The sequence below is a fragment of the Dermacentor andersoni genome, chromosome 5, assembly GCF_023375885.2.
Source record: "Dermacentor andersoni chromosome 5, qqDerAnde1_hic_scaffold, whole genome shotgun sequence".
NCBI classification, from domain to species: Eukaryota; Metazoa; Arthropoda; class Arachnida; order Ixodida; family Ixodidae; genus Dermacentor; species Dermacentor andersoni.
Window position 1 is genome coordinate 189,887,039 of NC_092818.1, and position 19,407 is coordinate 189,906,445.

The 19,407-nt window shown below is 45.3% G+C and overlaps 1 long non-coding RNA gene across 2 annotated transcripts in view; it reads left to right on the forward strand.

Moving 5' to 3' along the window:
• LOC129385176 (uncharacterized) overlaps window positions 1–19,407 on the forward strand; it is a 288,497-nt gene that overhangs the window by 250,647 nt on the left and 18,443 nt on the right. For both annotated transcript variants that reach the window (XR_011894856.1, XR_008612767.2), the window contains one exon: window positions 768–948. This is a non-coding gene — a long non-coding RNA (uncharacterized lncRNA). The remainder of the gene's footprint in view (window positions 1–767; window positions 949–19,407) is intronic.

The window sequence follows — 19,407 nt, forward strand, 5'->3', positions numbered from 1 at the left end:
AAGAATTGTTAAAGGTCAAAATGGGCATACTTAAAAAAATATTTTCTTTTCTTTTTTTCGTAGTTGGAAAAATGCAGGAAAAAGCACACGATGTGCAGGAACGACAGCTAGAACGTTATACAAGGATTGCGGAAGGAGATCTGAAGATGGGGACTTACATGAAAGGCACTTCCTTGGCGCTTGAGAGTGGGAATAATGCAACAAGAATTCTGAATGTGGACTTCAATAGAGTAGAAATTTGGGCAGGTTGGTTCAGCATAGTTCAAATTCTGGAGGACAGCGCGCTCATGCACGTCTCCCTTTTTTGTGTGTGTATGGAAAAGAGTGGAATATTTCCAAGGCACCCTGCTCTCGGTATTTTCGCACCATGTGGTACCTCTCCAAGTTTGGCTGACCCTTGCACTTGCTTCACTGCACCACGTCATTTCTTCCCATCACGTTCTTCAAAGAATTGGCATGTTGCCTCACATGGTTGACTTGTCTGGCCCACGCGTAACACCAGCCGCAGGACAGCGGCAGCAAGTACGCAGCTTTACTATGGCATTCCGCATACCTATAGCGTGGTTTTTCTCGCACGTTCTGGTTATTATATTTCCTTGATTAACACTTCGACTTAGGTTCTGCTGCTTGTTAAGGTCACTAAAGAAAAGCGTGACTCCTGCCTGAGAAGCCATCCTGTTTATGTTATGTGACACCTTAGGTGTGTGCGAAATCACCGCAGTGCTTCTCTTATCTAAATGTTTCTGCTCTGTTCTATTTCATTTCAGCGCCTTGAGTTCAGACAACAGTCCCTAAGCCTTGCCTCCTGTGCATTCTGGACTGTGCTGTGTGGGGCAGAAAGGTCGACCGTCTGAGGGAACCTGCCTGAAGGAACCTGGATCTCGAAAGGAATCACGCAGTTCATTGTAGGAAAGCAAGCGTCAGCCAGATTTCAGCAGGTGGTACCAGGTGGGGCAAAAATACCGATAATAGACCCCGAAATATTTGAACCCTTTTTGATACACACAAACAAACAAAAAAAGGAGACATTGGCGTCAGCATACCGGTCAGAGTTGCTGCAAGCAGGCGTGTAGCCAGGATTTTCTTTCGGAGGTGGGAGGGGAAGGAGGGGTCTGCTACCCGGACAGACCCCTCCCCCCCCTCACCCCAGCTACGCCACTGGCTGCAGGTTTAGGAGATATTGCGATTATCACGACCCATCGGCTATGCATTCCCAACTACATACTTATGCCAAAATTTTGAGTCGATCGCTACGCTTAAAATACTGTTTTTTCTTGTATTAAGTTGCGGAATACTTTACCTTATGAGATTAGGACTAAATCATCATTTTTCTCATATAAACCAACTCTGAGGTCACGCATTTTTTCTCTTCGGTTCAGAATTTGTAATTACCATTGCAACCTCGCATCATTTCAAGGCTTGAGTTTCTACTTACGTCCCATGTTCTATTCTGAATAATTTGCATAGTGATGTTGTGGTTAAGCGTTTATAATCAGCATGCGATCTCATTATTACCAATTTCTTATGGTTACTTAAAAAGGTGTTTTATGCTATCATTTATTCCCACATTTCTTGTCTTGTATTAGCATTTTATTTTGTCTGTTTGCTTGTTTTTACTTAGTTACATGTTTACGCCTTACTGCATTTCTTTTCTTTATTTAAACTCAATATGAGAGGTCCCATTACGGTGATTGCACTTTGGCACTTCTTCCGGTATATATGTAGTTGGAAAGATTTTTAGTTTCAATGTCTTTTAGATAAACTTCACTTATCCGCCTGACTTACCTGAACAGCAACTGAACTATAACTGCACTGCTGACAGCTTTTATTTATGTATTCAAGACGAAAGAGTTCAAACGTGGATCATCTTCACCAATTTACGAGTGGCCTTTAAGCATAAGAGTATAGCTTAAATCACAACGTACACAGAACCAGCACGTAATCGTAATGCCTGCTTTTGCAAAACTTCTAGCTGATGAAGATGTGTGGCATATGTATTACCCCAAGATGACAGGCAGTTTGAGAGATGACTGAGTATATACGAGTAATATAGAGATATGAGAATGGTATGCTGGAAAAAAGAGCGAGTTTTTTATGATGATGTGAATACCAAATGAGATTTTTTGAACAAGTGATTGAATATGGCACTGGAACTTTAGGTTCTCACCTAGCACTACACCAAGAAATTTAGTAGACGCAGATCTTGCAAATACATTATTATTTAGAGACACTATAATAGAGTCAATGTGCAAAGTTTTTGAAGAAACGAATACCATAAATGTTGTCTTAGATGGGTTAATTGTTAGCTTGTTTTTTACACACCATGAATGAACATTCGCTAAGTCAGCGTTAAGTTTATCCTGCAATGCGAATAAATTTTTATCAGATGCGAAAATAGTGGTGTCATCAGCATAAAGAAGGCAGTGCGCATGTGTTAGTATTTCTGGCAAGTCATTAATGAATATGAGAAACAAAAGTGGCCCAAGTATTGATCCCTGAGGGACGCCTGTATTTACAGTTTTTGATGAGGAAAAGACACCATTAACTTCGACTATATATTGTCGATCAATTAGGTAGTTGCGAATTATTTGTAAAGGCGGCCCAGAAATGCCATGCGATTCAAGTTTACTTAAAAGAATACGATGGTTAATTGTATCAATTGCCTTAGGGAAATCAATAAAGAGAGCATCGACTAAGAGGCCTTGATCGATGGCTAATTTAACCCTCTCAGTAAAAATAATAAGCGCTATTTCAGTTGAAAAATTGTCACGAAAACCAAATTGATCAGGAGTTAAAAGATTAACTTTGGATAAGTATTTAGTTAAGCGATTATGTATTAGTTTTTCGATGACCTTACTAAAGAAAGACAAAATGCAGATAGGACGATAATTACTCATGCACTTATGGTCACCTTTTTAAAATACTGGGATTATTTTACCTGTCTTGAGGCGATTAGGAAATATGCCATCTACAAATAATCTGTACCTCCATTGTACCTTCAAATAAAGTACCTTCATTGCTCAGCTCTAACTGTATTTGATCATTACAGAAACTAAATATATACTCACTTGGAATACTTGTTTATAAATCTGTTAATGGAAAGCTCCCATTCCCTATAATTACTAACAGCCAGTATCCACATTCCACGTCTACCCGTTTCGCTTCTACCAACAGCTATTTACAACCAAAAGCTAGAACTAATTATGGTAAATTTACTACTAATTTTTCAGCCACACTACTTTGGAACTCCTTACCGTGTCATATTAGGATAATCTGTCATGTTTACACATTCAAATCAAACCTTCGTAAATTCTTGCACTCGATATACCAATTTGGTCGTTATCACTATATCAATAATTGCTTTGTGTCATTAAATATTTTACAGCGTTAGCTAGTGACTAATTTGATATGGTGTCTTGTGTGTTTGCATATAGCTGCTTTGAATTTACATATCCTACTCATTTGTAATGGGAGGTCCCCTGTATACAGTCTGTTTACTATGGGACCTGCTCCTGTATGTATGTATAATCCCCATTTGTAACCTTATAATTATGCACAATAAAGAACTCTGAAAGGGGAAAAGAAAAGGGCCAGTGACAGTTAAAGGCCCGTAAAAGCCACCACTGGCAGTTTAAAAGTGAACGTAAATACTCAAGGCGCCATTTTACGGTGCAACGCCTCTTGATTCTGAGTAGTGAAGGTTTCACGAATAAATTGCAGCAAATACATCGCAGAGAAACTCCGAGAAGAGTGGCATCGTCTTTCGTCTAACCAGCGGCGAGATCGTAGCGTGGGCCCGCCTTCGTGGCAGAGTTCCAAATGTCGGCTGCCTGGCTCTTGCGAAACGAAAACACGTCTTCCTTATTCGCTTAAGCTGTTTACTAACAGACGCTGACTATTGCCGCGTTCCGGGCGACCGCCGGTCACGGAACTTTACCTCGCTTGCGTTTCCTCCGCCAACTTGCTCGCTCGCATCACGTCTAGCTATGCCGCAACAGGGTTGAACGCAAATTACACGTTACCCTCGCTCTAAGCAGTCAGTTACTATTCTCAGGATCGCTGTCGTTTACGATGGCCACGTACACAAATAGTACGCCTTTCTCGATCTTTTACTGTGAACGATCGCGTAATTTCACATTACATTAAATTAGGTTTTACGCGGCAAAACTGTGATATGACTATGCGGCACGTGACAGCGGGGCACTCCGGATTAATTTTGACCACCTGAAGTTATTTAATGTGCACTTAAATCTAAGTGAACGAACGTTGTCTGCGTTCAGCCCCCAGCGAATTGCGGCTGCCGCGGTCGGGAGCGAACCCGCGACCTTGAGCTCTGCAGCGCAACGCTAATAGCCGCCGCGCTATACCGAGGCAGGTTGACCGCGTAATTTGACGGAACCGATTGAGTAGGTCCACCAATTGACCATGGGGAACCGGAATCGATACTGTAAAATGAATGAATGAACGAGTAATATTAAACTAATTAACAAAATTATTATCTGAGAGGTACGAGTTGTGAAGCAGGCGAGTAATTCTTCCATTATTCTTCTCCGTCTCGGAAAGGCCAACCGTGCTATTGGAAAATAAATAAAACGAAACAACCAAATGATCAAGTGATGAACACATGAAGCAAGTTATGCAATTCAAAGACACAAAACGTGAGAATGTTGAAGTTCAACCAAGATATTGCACCAGCTAGCTCATAGCCGCGAAAAAAAGTAAGGAAGGCGTGAAATAAGAGTCGGAGCAGGAGAAAGGAAGCATGAGAAGATATATGGGTGGCGGTGGTAGCTTCAGACGACCTTTAGGTAACAGAGCAATAAAACCGTCCTTGAGCAGAGGCAACGGCCCGTTATTACAGGGGCCCCTTTCCCAGAGCGTGTCACAGCGTGCATAGCTCGAAGGCCGAACGAGCAGACGCACACCGTCCGCGATGCCGCTTCGTGTCGTCGCCTTTCACTCACGCACCGGCGGCAAGCGACTTGAGTTATCTGAATAAAGGTGTTAAATCTGTGCAGCACGACTGGCTGGTGGGCGCCCCACGTCACCCATTCGGCAAACGGATTACACTCGGCACACTCTCTCCTTGCTGTATAGTATAGCCACAGCATATAGCTAATATTGCTATTTCTTGGCGCTACTACATGTATATTGCCGCATTTTTGTGTACTGCTCTATAAGAAATGTAAGTTAACGACCTAGGCTTCGTGTGCCTTTGATTCACAGTTGTGTGACAAGGACATTAAAGCATTTCGCCCCATTTAAACGACTCGAGCTTATTGCTGGCACTGCTGGGCCATTAAGCTGATCTGCGTAAGCATTGCTTGACATTTATGTCGCCATTAGTGCGGCCCAGTTTGTGTGTTGCCGCGGTATGAAGGAAATCTGTGCCGACGGTTCGACTTGTGCATGCAGATGCAACGTTCTTATGATAACAATATACAACAACGCCTGCGGACCAATGTTTAGACTCAGGTAAACACAAGCAAACAAACAAAAAAGCGTCAGGAATTCTCCACAGTGGCGTGCCTCGTTAGTTGTGGTGCAATGGACGGCCACGATCTGTCAGTAAGTGAGCAGAATACGCCAAATGCCAGAACTCGTCACTGCTCTCTTCAAAACAACGACCGTGGAACGGGCTCGGCAACGCTGCACGCATTTACCGAAACCTGGCATACAGACACGATGGGACACGTGCGGCCCAAGCGCGTCAATTTCGCGCGTCGCGCTCTAACCTCTCCGCCGCCACTGTGCGATGATGCCTGCGGCGAAGCGGCGGCATCACTCGGGCGAAGACGACGACGCGCCGGGAAAATCAAGCGCCGCCAAATTGCGGGAGCACGCCCACTTCCGCCTGAATCATGCAGGGCGCCGACGCGAGTCACGACTCGCGCCGGGCGACGCGTAGACGCCGCCGCCGCCGCCGCTCTCGCAGCCGGCAGAAGCGACCGCCGCATCCCTCGTGGCGCCAGATTCGAATGGCTGTGCCTGCCCTGTGGTGCCTGTCACTGGGCCCGCGCTGGCATTGCGAACATTTGCACGTTGCGCACACAGCCGTCGACGCAGACTGATTTAGTGAACGCTAAAGCCGTCCAGTCAAGTCTATTGTCTTTACGAAGACCTTGGCCAGGAGTGTTGATGAAAAAATTTAGAGCCCTTCCACTATGTGAAAATGGAAAATCAGCGAAGCTGTTTAGCGCACGAAACCCATACGAGATGACCCAGAATATTGAACAAAGGAGTGAACATATTTATTGTCCTTATCTGTGGTCATCGTGGCGATATACGTACGCACGCACATTCGCGCATCACCTCTGTTATTAAACGTGTCCGTCACGCAAGACAATGAACGGCACATACCCCCTTAAGCAATGGCTCATGTATATACCTGTAAACGCTAACTCCCCGTTACGACGATAGAAGAGAAGCGAAATTCTACGCTGGAATGATAAGCGTCAACGGCGCCAGCTGTGGAAGACGATGACGCTCGAGCCATTGCTGATGATGATAATTTTTTGCACTACGGAGCCAGCTGCGGAATAAGACGACGACGACGAAAGCCCGTGCATTCACACTAGCGCGTTTGCGTGGTCGGCAGCAAGAATTTTTTCACAGCCCTGTTTAAACAGTTGTACAAAACATTTTTAACGCGACAGCTTTAAGCGCTCCGTGTCGCAGAAAATCCGGCGTCGGTGTCCCGAGTCCGACGTCCAGCGTCGGACGTCCTCTCAGCAAACGGAATCTTGAACCACGCATACCCAACCACGCAGGTCATCCATGTGGCGAAAGGAAATAACTGAACTAATTGGATTTCTCTAGGTAAAATAGGTAGAAAAATCGTAAAGTACGACTTACACACAACCTACAGATATGATAACGTTGGATAGTAATATGAATATAGGAGAAAACATAACTCTGGTACGCGTAAACCCAAACACAAACCCCTTTTAACGCGATAGCGTTTTCTAGCTGCCGTTTGAGATCTGTCTTAGCAGGAGCGGCGCGGCACTCTCGATTCCTTGCACACTTTCTAAAAAAGAACCACAAAGCTCGCCTTCGTGAATAGCGTCCACCGCCAGCGTTTTCCGGTGAATATTACGGTTACATAAGCTGCAGTTGCCGGGAAGCGTGAGAAGCACTCAGGGATCTTTGAATGCAGTCGCGTTCCACTCTTAAAGGCGAAGCTTATAAGCGTCTTCCAAATATATTCAAAAACATTTGTCCTTACCCTTGTGCCTGGGACCTCTTTGGGTCCCACGTGTGACAAGGGTAGTTCAAGGGCGCGTTACAAGTCCCCGAGCCCAAGGGGGTATGTGCCATTGAGCTTGGACCCTTTCTGCGCTATCACCAGGATCGGCCCACATGATCATTTGTTTTTGTCAACATCTCGGACACATTTTCTTACAGATCCTAGCTACAGACATTTTTGTTGTAAAAGAAGAGAAGAAAAAAAAACATTGAGCATAGTGAGCAGGAGTTCGAAAATTGGGTATTCATATACTTGTACAACTAGAAAATACCGCGCGAAGGGTTACTGCTCCAAGTTCTAGCGCCGTTGCCGGCGCCCCTCCACATCCCTCGACTGTAAACGCAGCGCCGAGTAGCTGAACGCAGCCCCTTAATTCATGCAAAGATTAAAGGCACCTTCTGGTCTTGGTCTTTGGTGTCGTGCGAAAGAACATCGCAAATGAGGCCCTGGACTGAGCGCCTACATATTTCCTACATCCTGCATACATTTCCTGTCTATAAAGTGTTTCCTCTCTCTCTCTCTCTCTCTCTCTCTATCTATCTGCCGCAACAACGATACTTCTTGCACAGAATAACACGCAAACGAGGTTTCTTGAAAGATAGAGTATTTTTGGCCCACTAATTGGCACAATATTCTGAGCGTCTGTTGCCATTGCCATATTGCTATGGAGCACGTGCTCACGCACATTCTTAATAGTCAAGCGTGAATTCTTATTTTGAATGAGATAGGAGACACACTGACTCTCTCATTTTTTCTGTATACAAAGAACAAACAAACAAAATAAATAATGACTATAAGAATTATGATGTTATACGCAGTGGCCATTTTTAAGTTTCCCGCAATGTTTTAGAGGTATTTGGAGATCGTTTGGAGATATGCGCCATCATGCAAACACGCCGTAAAACTGCACTGTTGTTCCGCTTACTTTTTATACTTTTGCTCTTTTAGGCGCTGAAGCACAAAATTAACTGCAACGCCCATGTATTTCGTCCCACATTTTGGGAAATAATATCTCAGAACTGATGTTCTGAACTGAAGTTCATTTCAGGTGGAAAGGTCTTGCAACCTCACCGGCTACAATTCATAAATTGCACCATGTGCCGTAACGTAATTCATTAAGAAGTTAGTTGATGAAATTGTTTTAATTACTTGATCACGTGTTTCAGTTTCTCTTGCTAGTAATGTACGCCTCTTCGATTAATCTAGCTCAAAAACAAGAATTATGGTTTCTGCCACAAGCGATTTTTAAAAATTCTGGAAAAGTTAAAAATGATCACCCCGCATGGGTTCCAGCTAACTTAAACCAAGCTGTTCAATGAAAAAAAAAGAAAGATTGATAAATCAATGTGCAAGATACAATTATAGGACCTACGGTGGTTGGTCTTCAGAAGTCTCATGACCGAACACCGTATAGGTTCTATAATTGTATCTTGCACAGTGCTTCACATAAATCTTTTTTTTTTCTTTTAAACAACTTGGATAAAGTAATGTAAGTAAAGGGATACTTGTCCAGTGATTCTCCGTTTTGTTCGCTAATGTTCTTTCACCTTTACCACGCTCTTCTCGAGCACGCAAAATACACCACAGGGATCATTCGGTGGCAAAGTCTACAGCTGTATGATATTGCCACAGAATGGTAACACTGGAACATTCAATGTTGCTGAATGAATGAATGAATGAATGAATGAATGAATGAATGATGTCATGCACCCGGTTTGTTGCCGAAGAGAATACGACAGCCTCTAAGTAAATGTTTAGACGGCTGCGAAAGGGCGGCCTCCGGTCGAGGACTTTCCGCGAAGACCGAATGACCTCAGGCCGTGCACTTGTACGGGAACGGCAAAGGCCTGCCGCCCGCTCCTCACGGCGCCCTCGTCGCTGCACGCGCCCTTTCCGGCGATTGCAGTTCCGATAATGAACTGCTAACAAAGTTGCTTCGCCACGGCCGCTACCGAGATTTACAGGGTTTCATTCCGCAGCGACGTAGGGATATTTTTACTTATTTGTTTATTTTTTATATACTCTCTTCAAAACTAACGTCCTCTCCCGACTCCCTGAAACCCATTGCTGTGGTTCGTTGGTTCGAAGAACGAGGTCGCAAGTTCGATACCGGATTGCGTAGGCCGCATTTCAACATGGGCGAAAAGTGGAGAACTATTTGCTTTCAATTTTCAGAGGGCGGTGTAAATGTTTTGCATTTTTGCAAAGCTCAAGAATGGAAGGCACAGAACTTTGCGGAATGTGCTCTTTTGTATTGATGAAGGGGGCTCAGTCCAGCAGAAATTAAAGGCGAATATTCAGCCTCGTTTCACGCGGCTTCTTATTTTGAAATATAATTATATGAAAAGCGCAGATGCGGTCATTGGCGAACCATTGAACCAACTTGAATGAAAAATACAGCATTTGAAAGAAAAAGTGACGTGCCTGCAACTTATGTGAGCAGAACTCCGATTTAGGCTCGCGCTTTTTGATCGACAAATCTCGTAAGGTTACCAAAACATTATTAATCAATTTGGTTAGTTCGTAACTTCGTAACAAAAATGGATATCCCAATGCTGTAACTGTCAAGCCTAAAGCGTTTGATGTGAAAAGAAGGAACGTTTTTAATGCCTGCGCACAACTCAGTACACTTGCTTGCGTGAGCTCTACAATAATCTTGTTTACAAAATGGTGTTACATTTTCGAGGCATGCATAGTAGGCACATAACTGGCCCTACTTCGCTTGGCGATGCTGTTGGTATTCTGCTGAATGTGCGGACTTCTTTGTGTATGTTTTATGCAGTTGAATTCATTGGGCTTATTGTGGACTAATATATTGTTAGACTCCTAAACTTTATCATTCGTGCGTTATTGAATAGTGTTGTCAAATCTTAGAAACTGCTGAACACTTGTGTGTGTGTGGACATGAGTGTGCGCGCACACACGCACGCACATCGTCACATCACTCCTATATCACATAAAAAGAATTTTGATTATGTGGTTTCACGTGCGAGAACCACAATCTGATCTTGAGGCACGCTGTAAGCGGGGGAATGTAGAAATTTGGACTACATGGGTTTCTTTAACGTGCACGTAAATCTAAGTACATGGGCGTGTCCGCATTTCGCCCCCATCGAAACGCGGCCGCCGTGGTCGGGATGCGATCCTATGAGTTATACGATATCATCCTTAAACAGTTTACAATTTATTGTTTGCAGAGAAGCCGGCGACAAATCAATTGCGAACAGTTTCCAACATGGCGGGCTGCATAACAGCCCGTTGAAAACTGCTATTCTTTTGTTTTTCGTTTTAGTCAAGTTCCACCACGCGCACCCCCCTCCAAAAGAAAAAAGAAGAGGAGAGAGAAAACGGGCGAGGGGGAGGCGTGGATACGGGGAATTCTTAAAGCGAAGTACGTTATCATGCATCGATGGGCGGTGAACCGAATTCGGTACCTTCGTTTCCATTGCATGCATGGCAGCTTTGGGTTAGTGTATTTTGTTTATGTGCGGGGGGAGGGGGGGGGCACGCCCTTTTGCAGATTATTGAATCATAAGCAATTTAATACGGCGTATGGGGTGTTCTTAGACTTAAACATTACAGAACACCGCGACACTAAAATCAAATTGTGAAAGAGATTCAGTGAGATCTGAGGAAAGGAAAAGTTACGCATATATTAAGTACTGATCTAGTGAGTAAATCGGCCAAATAACGCTCATTGCCGAATTCATCACTGCAGAATTATCACGTCGAGGTTGCTCCGCTGTTCAGATCGCGAAACTAGCAGCAAGCCACACGCGCGTTCCACGCTAATTCCACTGACGGCGAAGTGCAGGTATGACTCAATAATGGAGAAGTATGAAGGGGAGGACAAACTCACGCCTGAGGAATGCGAAAGTGTGGCATCTCGAAAGCAAGGAAGAAAGGACGAGCGCCACCGCCTGAACAGCGCAGCTCTCGAGAAGACAACAGCGGCGGCGCATTCCAATCGGGCGACCCGCGAATAGAAGAAAGACAAAAGACGTCGCCGCGCTCGGAGGCGTCGGGCCATTTTTATTGAAGGAAGCCGCTATGGTCGCCATAAATACCAGCGTTTCCCTTTGCCGCAGCCAGAAACAACCACGCGTGGGTGTTCGCGAGTTGCGCGGCGAGCATGCCACACATCACCAACACGTTGCGTCGTCGAGTAATAATGGCGGCCGGTGGTATGCGTGTACGGCGGCTAAGGCATGCACGGATTAGAAGAGGCCTCGCCCCGCTATCTTTACAACGGCTGGGAACTCGCGGGTGATATCTGCGCTTCTTGGACAACGAGCTGCTATCTCTCGCACGCATGCTCCACATTTGGATCGCACCACCGAGATATTTAAATTAGTCTCCTCCTTCCCTCTCCTCGCCCGAGGGCTTCGCCTACTTGTTGCGTGGACAAGGGCAAAAAGGGTTGCGCGGCGGGGTTTTCTCGGGCTGCGCGCTCGACATTCTTCGCATGCTTGGCTTTCGATAAGCGATATAACGCCGGAAGGCGCGTGCCTTGACCGAGAGTTCGTCGATGGTGGACGCTATTTACTCTTGTTTGTGGCGGCCTCGCGTGTGCAATGATACACACACAAATGGTGGCGGTGAATAAATGGTGCCGCAGTACTTCCTGCTTGTCATGTTTACAAAACATCAGAAACGCTGAGCGCTTAACTGCCTGCTTTTCACAGCTTTCTCGAGGCGGTTTATAGCCCAATGAAAAAGAAAAGAAGCATACAATTAGAATTTAGGCAATCAAAATTGAACATTGATTTTGGCTTGTACTTCGCAGCAAAATGAGCTCCGTGCTAGTTTGTTTACGTTGAGAAGAGAAACGTGCATCTCTGTGATCCATTGCCTATCTACAAGCATTCTGCTCTAAGTTGTCCACATTTCATACGCGTGTCCTGAATACAGCAGCACGGGAAGGTCGTCCTCTTCGGAATCCAAATGTTCGAGACGAAGAGGCACATGCACTTTTTTGTATATTCTGGAGGCAACGCTTGAAAGTCACTGTGTCTTAACGGCAAGCAGACCATTCAGAGCACAATGAAATCGTGTCCTTTATGGTGCTTCATGAAGTCACTTAAATCCTACGCAAGCCATTTATTATTTGGCTTGGACGCAGTAATTTTCGAATGAAATGTGATTTTAGTTCTCGCCTTTTTACGAGCCAATTGGCTAGACGCACAGCTATAGAGATGCCGGAACGTGGTGGGCATGTAATATCATCATCATCATCATCATCATCATCATCATCATCATCAGCTTGGTTACGCCCACTGCAGGGCAAATGCCTCTCCCATACTTCCCTAACTACCCCGGTCATGTACTAATTGTGGCCATGTTGTCCCTGCAAACTTCTTTATGTCATCCGCCCACCTAACTTTCTGCCGCCCCCTGCTACGCTTCTCTTCCCTTGGAATCTAGTCCGTAACCCATAATGCCGATCGGTTATCTTCCCTCCTCATTACATGTCCTGCCCATGCCCATTTCTTTTTCTTGATTTCAACTAAGATGTCATTAACCCGCGTTTGTTCCCTCACCCAAACTGCTCTTTTCTTATCCCTTAACGTTACACCCATCATTCTTCTTTCCATAGCTCGTTGCGTCGTCCTCAATTTAAGCAGAACTCTTTTCGTCAGCCTCCAGGTTTCTGCCCCATACGTGAGTACTGGTAAGACACAGCTGTTATACACTTTTCTCTTGAGGGATAGTGGCAACCTGCTGTTCATGATTTCAGAATGCCTGCCAAACGCACCCCAGCCCATTCTTATTCTTCTGGTTATTTCAGGCTCATGATCCGGATCCGTGGTCACTACCTGCCCTAAGTAGATGTATTCCCTTACCACTTCCAGTGCCTCGCTACCTATCGTAAACTGCTGTTCTCTTCCGAGACTGTGAAACATTACTTTAGTTTTCTGCAGATTAATTTTCAGACCCACCCTTCTGCTTTGCCTCTCCAGGTCAGTGAGCATGCATTGCAATTGGTCTCCTGAGTTACTAAGCAAGGCAATATCATCAGCTAATCTCAAGTTTCTAAGGTATTCTCCATCAACTTTTATCCTAAATTCCTCCCCCTCCAGGTCTCTGAATACCTCCTGTAAACACGCTGTGAATATCATTGGAGAGATCATATCTCCCTGTCTGACGCCTTTCTTTATTGGTATTTTGTTGCTTTCTTTATGGAGGACTACGGTGGCTGTGGAGCCGCTATAGATATCTTTCAGTATTTTTTCGTATGGCTCATCTACACTCCGATTCCGTAATGCATCCATGGCTGCTGAGGTTTCGACTGAATCAAACGCTTTTTCGTAATCAATGCAAGCTATATATAAGGGTTGGTTATATTCTGCACATTTCTCTATCACTTGATTGATAGTGTGAATATGGTCTATTGTTGAGTAGCATTTACGGAATCCTGCCTGGTCCTTTGGTTGACAGAAGTCTAAGGTGTTCCTGATTCTATTTGCGAGTACCTTAGTAAATACTTTGTAGGCAACGGACAGTAAGCTGATCGGTCTATAATTTTTCAAGTCCTTGGCGTCCCCTTTCTTGTGGATTAGGATTATGTTAGCGTTCTTGCAAGATTCCGGCACGCTCGAAGTTATGAGGCATTGTGTATGTAGGGTGACCCGTCTTCCTAGAACAATGTTCCCACCATCCTTCAACACATCTGCTGTTACCTGATCCTCCTCAGCTACCTTCCCCCTTCGCATAGCTCCCAAGGCGTTCTTTACCTCTTCCGGTGTTACTTGTGGGATTTAAAATTCCTCTAGACTATTCTCTCTCACATTATCGTCGTGGGTGCTACTGGTACTGTATAAATCTCTATCGAACTCCTCAGCCACTTGAACTATCTCATCCATATTAGTAACGATATTGCCGGCTTTGTCTCTTAACGCATACATCTGATTCTTGCCTATTCCTAGTTTCTTCTTCACTGCTTTTATGCTTCCTCCGTTCCTGAGAGCATGTTCAATTCTATCCATATTATACTTCCTTATATCAGCTGTCTTACGCTTGTTGATTAACTTAGAAAGTTCTGCCAGTTCTATTCTAGCTGTAGGGTTAGAGGCTTTCATACATTGGCGTTTCTTGATCAGATCTTTCGTCTCCTGCGATAGCTTACTGGTATCCTGTCTAACGGAGTTACGACTTCTATTGCACACTCCTTAATGATGCCCATAAGATTGTCGTTCCTTGCTTCAACACTAAGGTCCTCTTCCTGAGTTAAAACCGAATACCACGTCTGTAGCATGATCCGGAATTCCTCTAGTTACCCTCTTACCGCTAACTCATTGATTGGCTTCTAATGTGCCAATTTCTTCCGTTCCCTTCTCAATTCTAGGCTAATTCGAGTTCTTACCATCCTATGGTCACTGCAGCGCACCTTGCCGAGCACGTCCACATCTTGTATGATGCCAGGGTTAGCGCAGAGTATGAAGTCTATTTCATTTCTAGTCTCGCCATTTTGGCTCCTCCACGTCCACTTTCGGCTAACCCGCTTGCGGAAGAAGGTATTCATTATCCGCATATTATTCTGTTCTGCAAATTCTACTAATAACTCTCCCCTGCTATTCCTAGAGCCTATGCCATATTCCCCCACTGACTTGTCTCCAGCCTGCTTCTTGCCTACCTTGGCATTGAAGTCACCCATCAGTATAGTGTATTTTGTTTTGACTTCACCCATCGCCGATTCCACGTCTTCATAAAAGCTTTCGACTTCCTGGTGATCATGACTGGATGTAGGGGCGTAGACCTGTACGACCTTCAATTTGTGCCTCTTATTAAGTTTCGCAACAAGACCTGCCACCCTCTCGTTATAATGCTATAGAATTCCTGTATGTTACCAACTATATCCTTATTAATCAGGAATCCGACTCCTAGTTCTCGTCTCTCCGCTTAGCCCCGGTAGCACAGTACGTGCCCGCTTTTTAGCACTGTATATGCTTCTTTTGTCCTCCTAACCTCACTGAGCCCTATTATATCCCGTTTACTACCCTCTAATTGCTCCAATAACACTGCTAGACTAGCCTCACTAGATAACGTTCTAACGTTAAACGTTGCCGGGTTCAAATTCCAGTGGCGGCCTGTCCGGTAGGTATACCCAATTTGTTATCTTCATCATGATCGCTAATTTTTTTCTCTGTCCCCTTTCTCCTGAGCAGAGTAGTAGGCCAGAGACAGCTATAACTGAGACAGACCACTCTGCCTTTCTGTAAATAAAGTTCGCTCTCTCTCAGTTCTTTGTCAGTAATTGCCCTAAATGTCTTGCCGTAGGTGCAAGCAGAGCCCGCATATAATTTGCCATTATTCCACGCGATGATGCAATTACATCGCTGTGACTTTTGCACAAGTTGTTTATCAAACTCAACAAAAAGAAAAGTCCCGAAATTTGTCGTTTTACCTAAGCCCCCTACACATCTTCCAACGGTCATTTAACCAATGAATCGTTGAGAACTCCGTGCTATACGAAGTGTAATGCTAAAGGGTCATAGTCCACAAACTATGACAACAATGCATACTTATTTAAATAATTTTTTGGGCTCTAGTAAAAATGGTAACGCGTTGTGCTAAGCAATTTCAGAATGCCGAGGGAAAGGGGCATTCGGCGTGCGTCTATACTTACAAATGGGTAAAAAATAATGTATCCCCTGCGCTTGCTCCGTAAAATCGCACACACCCCCCGAGCTCTGAAGAAAAAAGTCCAAAGAAGTAGCAAAATATTGAAATAAGCAGGCTTCGTGAGACACTTGTCGGGTTGCTATGAACACGGGGTCAACAAGTCGGCTCGCAGAGACATTCTTCAATATTGGTGCACTGACTCGAGTACATCCATATGCACGCGTTGTATACACGTAATTCGAACGACTCCCATCGGCGCAGAAACGATAAAATAAAGGCGAGGCTAGGCGAAAGGGGGCCGAACCCAGGCACAGGATCCCGGTGCAGAACGGGCGGGTCGCCCTAAATGTTGGGCCGCGCCTCTCGCGCACTCCCGGGCCATGGCACGCCGCTGTTTGGGCGCACAAAGCACGGGAGTCGTTGACATCAAGAGGCGCCCAAGAGTCGCCGGCGACCAAGTGACGTGCGCGCGCCTCTGAACGGGGCTTTCGATGTTTTCCGCTGAGCGGGCGCAACCCATCCCGGCGGGTGATGCAAAGGAGGCGTGGGGGAGGAGGAGGAAGGAGGGCCCGGTGCGCGGAAGGCGCCCGCCGTGTGGCTGGCGTCGGAGCTTCAAAGCCCTGCGATGAAGCAAAGGGTGCGGAAAACACAGAGGTGAGTCGGGGGATGGGAGAAAGAGCAGAAATATATTTTATTCAAGCGGCCCAGAGCCCCGGGCGTGTTCTGTAGAGGAATGAGGTGTTGGGCTATTGGGCAGGAGGCCCCCATTTGTAGGGAGTCTAGAGACACTTTCGATGTGAATCGAGTTGCGGCATATAGCCGTTAAATTGTCAAAGCGAATGGCAGGTAAAAGTCAATCAGGATTGGGACCGGTCGGCTATACTTTCCACTGCTTTGCAGTGACGCGCATGCGCGCGCGTTATCGCTGGTGAACACATATATGAAGCGCGAGACGCACATGTCCACGCTCTGAACTTTGCCGAGGCACTGGTCTCAACGAGACGCTTTAGTACTGTATGCCGCATTATGTGTGTGTTACGTGTGTGTTAAGTGTATCGTGTCTTATAATCACATTTATATCAAAATCACTTGAAGTAGCATGCTAGGTGTGCCGCCAGACAAACCTCTCCTCCAGCATTAATTAAAGAAGCTCTCTTTCTCTCTAAATAGAGTCGTGAAAGATTTATCTTTTTGACATAAGAAAGAACAAGACCGTCTGAAATAGAGAACGCGTAGTCTGTGACAGGGAAATAGCCTTCCTCTAGCCTAACAACTTCAATGGATGTTGCAAGAACCAGAAAATGTTTAGCGGGAGAGGGAGACAGGTAATGTAAGACAAGGGACGGGCCCGCACGACCATGCATCTCGCCTGCTATTGCGGCCGTCTTCCGAGGGAAAGGTCAGAGGGCAGAGTCCGTCTACCTTACACACTCGGAGCGGGCCCCGTTAAAACTCCTGGAATTAAGCGGCGCGAACGCGCGCGGGTGTTGAAGGCGGGTGATTAAGCGATCAAAAGCCTAAACCGAGCTGTCGCGACGTGGCGTCGCAGAGGCGCCGGGTGGCGGGTTCACCCAAACGCTGCTTGCAGGTCGCACTGGAAACAGTGCGCCAGCGCGCGCGCGGCGCGCTAGTACGTCGCGTATGCGCTCGCGGATCTTCATGGAAGTCGGGCAACGCGTGCGTTCTCTGAATGACCGCCGCTGGCCGCCGTTCATCGCGGTCGCTGCTCTAAGATGGCGTTACTGGGAAAGAACTCTTTTGGCCGACAAAGGGATCCTTTTGTGCCGAATGGGCGCAATCTGCTCCGCTTGCAGCGCATGGCTGACGCTGGAGGGCCAGAAGTAAATTTAAAGGGAAAAAAGACAATCTTGCCTAATTGCTCTCCGTAAAAAGTAAATGAGAGTAAAGGAAGTTGTAGTTCTGCGGCAAGATGCATATGGAACTGGATAGGTAATGAGAAGTGGGGTGCACAAGTGCGCTGGTGTTTTATCTACGTGAAAATTCACCGTCGTGCAAGTTACGTTGTTTTTTACCGACGTTTGCGAAGCAAGCTTAAAGACTGCATTTCGTGGATCAGCCACACAAAACCTGCTAAGGTCATAAAAAAATTTTGATGGCCAGGTGCCGCCACCGACGTTCTCTGACCGATGTGTCTGCAGGTAACCCTGCTACTTGCGTTGGAGTCGCTGTTTTCACAAATGTTTCAAAATGTCGTAAGGGCAACACAGTAAAAATCATATAGCAAGCAGCGGTGTAAAATTTCACGAGCTGACAGCCCGAAATGCACTTGTGGGAACATGGATGAGGATGTACATCTACTAGAATGCCCACGGTACGACACACAAAGGCAACGTTAAGTATGCAATTTATTAAGATTGGAACGCAGGCCCTTCAGCCTCAAGATCTCCTATAGGATCCATGACCAACATATTCATTGCAAAGGCGAGCGTTAATACCGCAAGAGAGATTTCTGGAAGTGAGCGATAATCCAAGAAAATAGTGAGTAGAGTATTTATTTATGGCAAGCTCGCTTCTGTGTGGTTAATTTGGCCATACCTTGTTCTATTCCGTGCCTGGCGTCATGTGTCTTCGTGTGAACTTATTCCGTGCGTTGTTATGTGCCTCAACTTTAGTGCAGTAATGTGACTCAACTTCTTGTTTGTTTGTTCTTCTATCTCTTTATTATTTCACGTGAAGATTCAGTATTTCACTTATATGAAGTTTGAATGTGCTTTTATGAGGGGGGGGGGGATTTTTTCATGTATGCGGCCTTCATTATTTGCACTTCGACATCAAACAGAGAGTAGCCGGCATCATTTAAAGGCGCTAACATCCATTAAATGTTGTACACTTAAAAAGAAGTGTAACTAAGACTTACAAACTCAAAGCATAGATAATTGTCACCCATTTTACTGTCACATGGCGTTGTTAGTAAAAACTTTATTGGTTAGCCAGAAAGAAAGCTTCGCATTTCAAGAAAAATTTTACTGGGCCACGAGTGTGGCCGGGAGCTCATTGCAACAAACACTGTGCTAATCACAAGGCTCGGCTGCGCAACGGCGGACTCCAACTAGCAGTACAGGAGATGCTAGATTTTTGAGCAGGAAAGCTAACTTTTTTTCCGTCATTCTTACGATGCCGTAAATGAGATTGCTTTCTATGGCAGTCGTGTGTACGGCAACATAGCGTTTCATGAATCTGCTTCCACCTTGCAGTAGTCCGCACATCACAGTTGGTCAATGAATGTTCACAAATTTATATTAATTAGCTTAAAATTATTTTGTTGCAGTTGTGTAAATGAAGCAACTGAGACATCTTATCAAGGTTTTCATATACATTTCAAATTTGTCCTTGACGTTATCGTAGGAATGGGTGAATATTCGATATTCCGTATACAAGTTGAATATTACGCGGTTACTCTTCGCATTCGTATTGGAAAACGAATTATTCGGTATTTTCGAATAGTGGAGGCTAATAATATATTTCACGAAGCTTGCTGTTAAAGCCTCGCTAGTGCTTTCTGCCTGCTAAACAAG